An 11519-nucleotide genomic window follows, 5' to 3' on the forward strand; every position below is an offset into this window, starting at 1 on the left:
CCCAGGTCTCCTGCATTGGAAGTGGATTTTTTACTGTCTGAGTCATGAGGACCAAAAACATTCTGTTCTTATTCTTAAATAGAAAATGAGAAAGCTGAGACATTAGCATCATGTCAAATGCTTGTGGTATTTCCTCATAATTAGCATATTCTTTGTTGAACTGAAACTAGTGATAGCTATTTCAGAATAAATGAAATTTTATTCACATCTAGACTATCATCTATCACTTACTGCCTGCCTCTATAAAATAATATGATTAAAGCTCTAGTCTTATGAATATGCTTTATGTTATGAATATACTTTATGTTATGCCTTATTTTTTCATGAATATATTTCTAAATGTCTACATTGTTGCTATTATTTATTCATAACAATCTTCAAAGAGAAATAAAAACAGCAGGTTGCATAAGCAATAGTAAGCTAATATTTTGACAAGGAAGACATTTCACCAAAATTGCATTACACATTTGAGGAGTTGAAGACAATGTCATCACCCATCAGATGCACTGATGATGTTTATCTAGGAACTGAAGTTTAGAATTATAGCAGATATTCAAGAGGCATATGGATCTGCATATGAAGAAAGTGATGGTATAATTTTTGGTATCTGGAATAACATGAACCATATGTTTTGATTTTAAGTAGATGACACCAAGATCAAGGGCTCAGAAGGAAATGAAAGCTAATACTGAAATATATGGAGTAAAGTACAGATGTGTTATAAAAAAATAAGAAAATTTTAGCAGTTACTTAAAAAAATTACTATTTAAATATTTGTAGTAATAATATATATCAAAAATTCTCCTAGGTGTCAGTACATCACAGATAAATAAGATGGACAAGTCCTTTCCAAGATGGAACTTATAGTATAATGGAAGAGTTAAAAAGTAACATGTATGTAGTATTTTATATATACATGTGTATGCAGGTTTCTCTGGTAGCTCAGCAATAAAGAATCTGCCTGCCAATGCAGGAGGCACAGGTTTGATCCCTGGTTTAGGGAGATCTTCTGGAGAAGGAAATGGCAACCCACTCCCGTATTCTTGCCTAGAAAAACCCATGGACAGAGGAGTCTGGCAGGCTACAGTCCATGGGGTCTTGGAGAGACAGACATTACTTAGCGACTGAATAACAACAATATATACACACATACACATATACATTATGGAAGATATTCAAAAGCAGTGAAGCGTTACTCGCTCAATTGTGTCCAATTCTTTAAGACCCCATGGACTACAGCTTGCTAGGCTCCTCTGTTCATAAAACTGTGACCCCATGGGCTTTAGCCTGCAAGATTCTTCTGTCCACAGGATTCTCCAGGCAAGAATATTGTACCGGGTAACCTTTCCCTTCTCCAGGAGATCTTCCCAACCCAGGGGCTGACCCTCGGTCTCCTGCATTGCAGGTGGATTCTTTACCATCTGAGCCACCACGGAAAACCAAAAGTACTATTATTATGTCTTAATTATTGTGTTTCATTTTATTACAGACCTGAAAGAATGAAGAGAGCCTGAGAAACGTGAAATCACTGGGAGATTATTCATATTAAGGACTATATATGGGTGTTCACAGAAGCTTCAGGTGTAATTATAAAAACTGAAAACAACCCAAAGGTCCTTTTAATTCTTTACAGTCATACAGTGGAATACTACTGTATTCCAGGGACAAAAAGGGACAAACTATTGATACACATGAGGACTTAATGGATTTCAATGGCTTTCTGCTGAGTGAAAAAGTCAGTTTCAAAGGTTATGTACTGAATTATTCCATATATGTAATATTCTCAAAGACAGAAAATTATAATAATGGTCACAGATAAGTGCTTGCTGGAGTTTAGGATTGGTGAAAGGGTTTGACAATTAAGGGTTTATGTCAGCGAATTTCTATGTTTTGATGCATGGAAACTATACACTGCTATGGTAGCAGTTATTCAAATACATTATATTTATGTGCCGTGTTGCAGTCCATGGGGTTGCACAGTCAGACACGACTGGGTGACTGAATAACAACAACATATTTTTGTGACAAAACTTTGTGGGCACATCCATTCCACTCCCCAAAATAGTACATGTAAAACCTGATGAAATCCAGATAAGTTATATATCCCAAATAATCATACTATAATCACATCATTTCCCTGGTGTTTGCAATGCCCTATGATTATGCAAGATATTATCTTTAAGTACACTTCAAATGTGCTATTTTGCAAGTTCTGCAAAATAGTAAAGCCACGCCAAAAATTAAAACAAAATACTGGAAAAAGAGCAACTGTTAAACATCCAGGTGTGAAACATCATAGCATGTTAGAGACAACTATTCAACTCTCACTTCTCACTAAGAGTACTATGCTCATATTTGTAAAATAAGTAATTAAATACCACATCCTTAAATATAATTAAATGGGATAATCAAGAGATATATGTAGAAGAAAAGGTTAATGGTAACCAAGCTCCCATTATTATTTAAATTTTATTTTAACTATTAAAGGGAAAACATTAGGGTATTTGAGCAGGAAAATAAATTGAATTCATTTACACTTTCCAAAATAGCCAGATTTTTTTCTGAGACCAGTAAAATTCAGCATTGTACTAGTGGCTTTAGTCAATGCAGTAGATGAAGAAGATAAAGAAGATAAAATAAATTGAAAAAATTGTTATTATTGGAAGATAGTATGCTTTTTCTTTTATTTTCAGAGTTTTTATTTCTTTTAATTTATTTATTTGTTTATTTTTTGGTTTGATTCTTTTTTTTTTTTCTGTTTTTTAACTTTACAATATTGTATTGGTTTTGCCATACATTGACATGAATCCACCATGGGTGTACATGTTTTCCCCTTCCAGAACCCCCTCCCACCTCCCTCCCCATCCCATCCCTCTGGGTCATTCCAGTGCACCAGCCCCGAGCGCCCTGCATCATGCATCGAACCTGGACTGGCGATTCCTTTCGCATATGATAATTTACATGCTAGTGCCATTCTTTGAAAAGTGTAAAGAATCTATGGGAAATTTTCATTTAAATGGATCTAAAATATCTGCTGGATCATTGAAAAAGCAAGAGAGTTCCAGAAAAACATCTATTTCTGCTTTATTGACTATGCCAAAGCCTTTGACTGTGTGGATCACAATAAACTGTGGAAAATTCCGAAAGAGATGGGAATACCAGACCATCTGACCTGTCTCTTGAGAAACCTGTATGCAGGTCAGGAAGCAACAGTTAGAACTGGACATGGAACAACAGACTGGTTCCAGATAGGAAAAGGAGTATGTCAAGGCTGCATATTGTCACCCCGCATATTTAACTTATATGCAGAGTACATCATGAGAAACGCTGGGCTGGAAGAAACACAAGCTGGACTCAAGATTGCCAGGAGAAATATCAATAACCTCAGATATGCAGATGACATCACCCTTATGGCAGAAAGTGAAGAAGAACTAAAGAGCCTCTTGATGAAAGTGAAAGAAGAGAGTGAAAAAGTTGGCTTAAAGCTCAACGTTCAGAAAACTAAGATCATGGCATCTGGTCCCATCACTTCATGGGAAATAGAAGGGGAAACAGTGGAAACAGTGTCAGACTTTATTTTGGGGGGCTCCAAAATCATTGCTGATGGTGATTGCAGCCATGAAATTAAAAGACCCTTACTCCTTGGAAAGAAGGTTATGGCCAATCTAGATAGCATATTAAAAAGCAGAGACATTACTTTGCCAACAAAGGTCCATCTAGTCAAGGATACAGTTTTTCCAGTGGTCATGTATGGATGTGAGAGTTGGACGGTGAAGAAAGCTGATGCCGAAGAATTGATGCTTTTGAACTGTGGTGTTGGAGAAGACTCTTGAGAGTCCCTTTGACTGCAAGGAGATCCAATCAATCCATCCTAAAAGAGATCAATCCTGGGTGTTCATTGCAAGGACTGACGTTGAAGCTGAAACTCCAATACTTTGGCCACCCGATGAGAAGAGTTGACTCATTTGAAAAGACCCTGATGCTGGGTAGGATTGGGGGCAGGAGGAGAAGGGGACGACAGAGGATGAGATGGTGGGATGGCATCACCAACTCGATGGACATGGGTTTGGGTAGACTCCGGGAGTTGGTGATGGAGAGAGAGGGCTGGCATGCTGCAATTCGTGGGGTCGCAAAGAGTCGGACACGACTGAGAGACTGAACTGAATTGAAAAAATGAATTGTTCCAAGGCCAATAACGGTAATCAATATATTTCTATATGTCAAATGATACAAAACAGCTCTTAAAAATGATATAATACAACTGAATGAAAAATGTTATATGCATTGGTAAAATTTCTAACAAAAGGTATGCCAGACTCTGAATAGAAAATTAGAAAGCCTTATTGCAAGATGTTAATGAAGACCTAACTCAGTGGATAATTGTTTAAAGTACTGTCAGTTCATCATTTTGAGAATTTAAGTTTCCTCAATTTTATCTGCTAATTCAGTGCAATCCCAAGCAGAAAACCCTATCTAGTGTTCTGGTAGATTCTGAATATCTTATTTTAAATTTTATACACAATATATTGCTCCTAGAAGAGTAGAAATATTCTTGAAAAATGTAAACAATATATTTACTCTACCAGATATTGTTAAAGCTATAACAATTAAATAATTTTAACATGGTGCATACTTCAACCTTTAACAGAAATTGGATTTAGGTAGAATTTATATCTAAAAGGGAATGTTAAAAATGAGTATTATATTAGATGGTATATGAGAACACTAATTGAAGAAATATATTGAATTACAAACCCAAGTTTTTGGCATGATTTTGCTATTTCTCTTTCTAAAAAAAATGAAGTGCATTCACCTGTTCTCCCCTCTTGACTTTGGATGTGACTATTTGACTTGCCTTGTTAATTAAATGATCCGGAAGTGACAAGATACCAGTTGCAAACTCAGCACTTAGCAGGCTTGACTATTTCATCTTCTACTCTGCCTAAAGAAGATGCACCAGTAAGTCCTCTAGTTCTAAGAGAAGGATGAGCGGCACTTGAAGGACCATCCCAGCTGAGCTGAAGCACAGACAACACAGCTGCAACACGTGTGCAATGAGAAGCAGTGTCACCCTGCCAACACTAACCCTCCGCATACTTGTTAACAAACTTAAAAATCATTGATTGAGGCCACTGAGTGATGGGTGGTGTGGGGAGAAAGCAAATTGACCAAGATGGTGTGTGCAGGCTCTCTCAGTCCACAGCGTCTAGCTCTTGCCCCACGTTTTGTAAATAATGTTCATGCAAGAGCTGAGATCACTTAGACCACTGCGCATGCGCCTGAGAGGGTACTCGCTTGGTTAGGAGCTGCGTTATGTGGTATGCCTGAAGGAGCCTTACCATGAAAGCTCTGGCCACTGCCACATTGGTGTTATAATGGAGCAACATCATGATTATATTATATGAAATTATGGCATGGCTATGTTCTGGGTATGTTGTGGCTGCTGCTACGGCTGCTGAGTCAGCCAGGAGAGAGGCTATATTATGACTGCGCTGCCACGGGAGAGAATAAAAGTGTCTGCAATTCCTAGAGTTCCTCTAGTCTCCTTCCCAACTCTTATCCCATGCCTTGCCTACCATGGATTCAGCGAACAGTGTGAACAGCTGTCACTGTGAACAGGATGAAGGGTGATACAGGTGGTTTGATAGTAAGAATTATTTTGGAAACAACTAACTTATGAATCTGAGGGAGAAAACTATATTTTTTAAACAGAAATCAGATAACACTCAACATAAAGAAAATACTGATAAATTGAAATACATTAAAATTGACAACATCAAAACTTCATCATGGAGTAAAATTTAAAGGAGACTTTTTTCAGAAAACATGAAAATATTTTACAAATCAATAGGAAAAACACATTAAAATAGAAAAATGAGCTAGAAGTTTTCAAAGGCACTTAATTAAACAACATATCCAAATGTCCAAACATTTGAAAAGATGCTTCATCTTATTATAAATTGTGCTAATGTAAATTAAAAACAAACCAAGGGAAACTCATGGTGCCATTAATGAAAATTAAAAACAAACATGAGATACCACTAAATACCCCAAAATAAAATTTAAAGGCCTATGATAACACGCATTGGGGTATGAGATGACTGGAACTCTCAAATATTGCTTGTGGGATTATAAAGAAGTAGAGCAATGTCAGAAAACCTTTTTAGTAAATTTAATAATACATTCACTCAAGATTGATAATTTTACTTGTAGGTACATGTGAGTATTCATGAATACTGAGATCATAAGAATGTTCAGAGCAGAATTATTTATAATGACAAAGAGCTGAAAACAGACAAAATGTTCACTGATAGTGCAATGATGGAAAATTAACAAAATATACTTACAGTCAGCAAAGATAACTCATGAGATAATGTTGAGGAAATAAGTCACACAAAGTATGCATATCTTATAATTCAGTTTATGTTTCTATTTTAAGATAGACAAAGCTGAGATAGTGCTAGAAGGCAACATGGTGGTTATCATCATGGAATAGGGTGTTTACAGGTGTTGGGATGTAAAATTAAGGTGGCTTCTTCAGTGTGGATGATATTCTATTTCTTTACCTGGACCATAGTTATCAAGGACTCTCAACGGCAAGTTGCATTCAGTTGTCCATTTAAAAAACCTAAGTTTTTGAGTTAATTATACATTGAAAATTTACCCATAAAGATATGTAGAGAAGAGACTATAGTGAGCCTCACATGGAGTTAGAATGCTAGCTGGAATTAGGTTATTAGTGGAGGGGATGCTGAATAATAATGAGTTGTAGCAGGAAACTATGGGCCAGGTAAACTTAGGTAAACTTATGATGATCATAGAGATGACCATTTAATGATTTTGTCACAACCCATGACAACTTTACCAAAATGCCTTTTTCTCCAACTTTTAGATCCAATTTTTGAGACTTAACAGATGTTTGTTCTGGGGAGTGTAAGCATTGACATTACTACCCAAAAGGAAATGATTTTGATTATAGAATATCAACAGTTTTCAGCCATTGATTAGTCAAAACAATAGGCTTTTTTGACTATTCCTCACTCTCTAGTCAGACACACTATAAACCCATAATGACAAATTTATTTATAATAGATTATCTTGATGGAAAATGTATGCCTGCTAAAGCTTTTTGTAAATCAAGACCCTGTAGTAACATTCCACTAGTAAATACCATTAGAATGTTTATTATGAATTCTGATTTGTTGCTAGTCGTTCAGTCTTTGATATTCCATTGACTGTAGCTTCTGTCTTTGAAATTCTCCAGGCAAGAATACTGGAGTGGGTTGCCATTCCCTTTTCCAAGGGATCTTCCTGACCCAGGGATCAAACCCTCATCTCTTATGTCTCTTGCATTGGCAGGCTGGTTCTTTACCACTAGCACCACCTATGATCCATGCCACATAGGGCCATTCAAGATGGACAGGTCATGTGGAGAGTTCTGACAAAACGTGGTCCACTGGAGAAGAGAATGGCAAACCACTTCAGTATTCTTGCCTTGAGAACCTCATGAACAGTATGAAAAGGCAAAATATATATGACACTGAAAGATGAACTCCTCAGGTCAATAGGTGCCCAATATGCTATTGGAGAAGAGTGTAGAAAAAACCCCAGAAAGAATGAAAAGACAGAGCTAAAGTGAAAACAATACCCGGTTTTGGATATGACTGGTAACGGAAGTAAAGTCCAATGCTGTAAACAGCAGTACTGCATAGAAACCTGGAATGTTACGTCCATGAATCAAGGTAAATTAGAAGTGGTCAAACAGGTGATGGCAAGAGTGAGCATCAACATTTTAGGAATCAGTGAATTAAAATGGACTGGAATGGGTGAATTTAATTCAGATGACCATTATAACTACTACAGTGAGCAAGAATCCCTTAGAATAAATGGAGTAACCCTCATAGGAAACAAAAGAGTCTGAAATACAGTACTTGGGTGCAATCTCAAAAATGACAAATGATCTCTGTTTGTTTCCAAGGCAAACCATTCAGTATCACAGTAATCCATGTCTATGCCCCAACCAAAATGCTGAAGAATCTGAAAGTGAACAGTTCTATGATGACCTTCAAGACCTTCTAGAACTAACACCCCAAAAGTATGTCCTTTTCATCATAGGAAGTCAAGAGATACCTGGAGTAACAGGCAAATTTGGTCTTGGAGTACACAATGAAGTGGACAAAGGCTAACAGAGTTTTGCTCAAAATTCTCTAAGCAAGGCTTCAACAGTACACGAAAAATGAATTTTCAGATGTTCAAGCTGTATTTAGAAAAGGCAGAGGAACCAGATATCAAATTGCTAAACATCTGTGGGATCAACAAAAAAACAAAAGAATTCCAGAAAAACACCCACTTCTGCTTTATTGATTACACCAAATCCTTTGACTGTGTAGATCACAACAAACTGTGGAAAATTCTTAAAGAGATGGGAATACCAGACCACCTTACCTGTCTCCTGAGAAATCTGCATGCAGGTAAAGAAGCAACAGTTAGAACCGGACATGGAACAACAGACTGGTTCCAAATTGGGAAAGGAGTATCAAGGCTGTATATTGTCACCCTGCTTATTTAACTTATATGCAGAGTACATCATGAGAAACGTTGGGCTGGATGAAGCACAAGCTGGAATCAAGATTGCTGGGAGAAATATCAATAATCTCAGATATACAGATGACATATGGCAGAAAGTGAAGAAGAACTAAAGAGGCTATTGATGAAAGTGAAAGAGGAGAGTGAAAAATGGCTTAAAACTCAACATTCAGAAAACTAAGATTGTGGCATCCAGTCCCATCACTTCATGGTAAATAGATGGGGAAAAATGGAAACAGTTACGGACTTTATTTTCTTGGGGTCCAAAATCATCACAGATGGTGACTGCTGCCATGAAATTAAAGACACTTACTCCTTGGAAGAAAAGCTATGACCAACCTGGACAGCATATTAAAAAGCAGAGAGATTACTTTGCCAACCAAGGTTTGTCTAGTCAAAGCTATGGTTTTTCCAGTAGTCATGTATGATGTGAGATTTGGACTATAAAGACAGCTGAGTGCTGAAGAGTTGATGCTTTTGAACTGTGGTGTTGGAGAAGACTCTTGAGAGTCCCTTGGAATGCAAGGAGATCAAACTAGCCAATCCTAAAGGAGATCAGTCCTGAATATTCACTGGAAGGACTGATGCTGAAACTAAAACTTCAATACTTTGGCCACCTGATGTGAAGGACTGACTCATTGGAAAAGACTCTGATGCTTGGAAAGATTGAAGGTGGGAGGAGAAGGGGACGACAGAGGATGAGATGGTTGGATGGCATCACTAACTTGATGGACATGAGTCTGACCATCTCCAAGGGTTGGTGATGGACAGGGAAGCCTGGCATGCTACAGCCCATGGGGTCGCAAAGAGTTGGATATGACTGAGCACCTCAACTGAACTGAACTGATATGGTGCATTATTTTTCTCCAAGAAGATTTGACTTAGATTATTTCTTCTCTGAGACATCTGTGGTGGAATAGGTAATTGTAATAGTCTTTGTGCTTACTTCCATTTCTTTCCCATATATAATTCCTTTTTAAAAAATAATAGCTTATATTATCAATATGAATAAAAGATATTAACTCACCTATTTAGGTGTTATATAGCATATTAAATCATTATATGAGATAAATAGTTTGTTTTACTTGTTCAGTAGACTGGCCATATATATTTTTTAAAGTCATTTATCAAATACCTAATTGTTTATTTATAACCATTTACCTCCCCAAAAGAAATGACTTTAAGTTCTGATTTTTAAAGATATCACTGAAATATATTATAAGAAGTGATTTAAATATTTAGTTGAAAAGAAGTGAGCTCAAATATCTTCACTTCTATTATGGAATGCTGCATTATATTTCAAGGTTTATATTCTAATTAACAGTTTTATCTACAATAATAAATTTGTAGATTTTCCTAATGAGTCCTTCAATATTTTGTCTTTATGAAATCTAATTTTCCTCCACTCAAAAAAAAATATCCCCAATACTGACAAAATCAATTAGATGAGAACACATTCCTAAATATACTGTTGACTAACACATCTCTCAGGAGTGGATAAGATCAGTAAAAGAATAAAATAAAATAACAATAATAAGTAGGAATATAAAATATCTAAACTACATAGCATAAATTGCCTAAATTATATATAGTGTGTACAAAACAAAGAATTTCCATTGTTTCCAATGGTGTATGATATATTTACTGAAACTAACTATATGCCGGTGTCATAAATTATTAAAATAATTAAAATATGTTCTCTTCTTTCCGGAGAAGGCAATGGCAACCCACTCCAGTATTCTTGCCTGGAAAATCCCATGGACGGAGGAGCCTGGTAGGCTGCAGTCCATGGGGTCGCTGAGAGTCGGACACGACTGAGCGACTTCACTTTCACTTTTCACTTTCATGCACTGGAGAAGGAAATGGCAACCCACTCCAGTGTTCTTGCCTGGTGAATCCCAGGGACAGGGGAGCCTGGTGGGCTGCCGTCTATTAAGATAGTAATAAATATCAGAAAAGATAATTCATCCATTTGGAATAAATCACATTAGTAACCTATGATTTACAAGAAATATTTAAACTTTAATAAAGGATAATAAACAAATAACATATAAATCTTGTGGGATGCAGTTACACTATGCTCAGGGTGTAATTTTTGACTCAAGTGGATATACTTAAAATGAAATAAGGTAGGTAAGTAGGTAATCATTGACAAAATATTCCACTTCAAAATCCAGGAAAAAATTAAATCAAGAATAAAACACAGAATAAGGAAATAGTAAAATAATATACATTGATTAAAATATAAATTATATGTATGATATCGTAAAGTTGAAACAAGGAAAATAGCTATTTTGAAAAGATTATTAAGTTTGATAACTCTTCCATAACAATGAAGTTAATTAAAAATACAAAAAATTAATTCAGCAAAGAAATTCATCCTCAGACATTTAACAAGAGACTTTTAGATTTAATAAATTTGGCAAATTTGAGTAAATAGAAGTTCATTTTTAAAATAAAATCATAAAAACTGTCACACAGTGATGAAAATCTAGTGGCTCTAAACATTTATAAGGAATCAAGTAATTTAAGAGATCAGGACATAATAGATTGTTCTTCACTTTAGATATAGTTTTATTGAGAAGACATATAGTGACAAACATGTCTTTGAATAAACCAGTAAATAAAATTTTTCTATTAGAAGTTTTGTAAGATGATTTTTTTCCAGTTTGGTCAAAGGTATGAATGAAATTTCTTTTGAAATGGAAGTGAAGGAGATTTTAAATGTGTGAGAGCATTTTCTGGAAGAAAAAAAATAAAAGAAAAAAACTCTCCTCCTTCATGTCTGAGTGCAACTTCTGTTTCTATATTAAGAAATGCAAAAGTTCATAGCTGACCCACATTCCTTTTTAATACATTTATATGAACATCTATAAGCTGCTCAGCTTCCAATTACTTTTTTATTGCTTCATAAGAAAAGTGCTATGTTCTGA

The sequence above is a fragment of the Giraffa tippelskirchi genome, chromosome 8, assembly GCF_054371585.1.
Source record: "Giraffa tippelskirchi isolate mGirTip1 chromosome 8, T2T-mGirTip1v1.2.pri, whole genome shotgun sequence".
Classification (NCBI taxonomy): domain Eukaryota; kingdom Metazoa; phylum Chordata; class Mammalia; order Artiodactyla; family Giraffidae; genus Giraffa; species Giraffa tippelskirchi.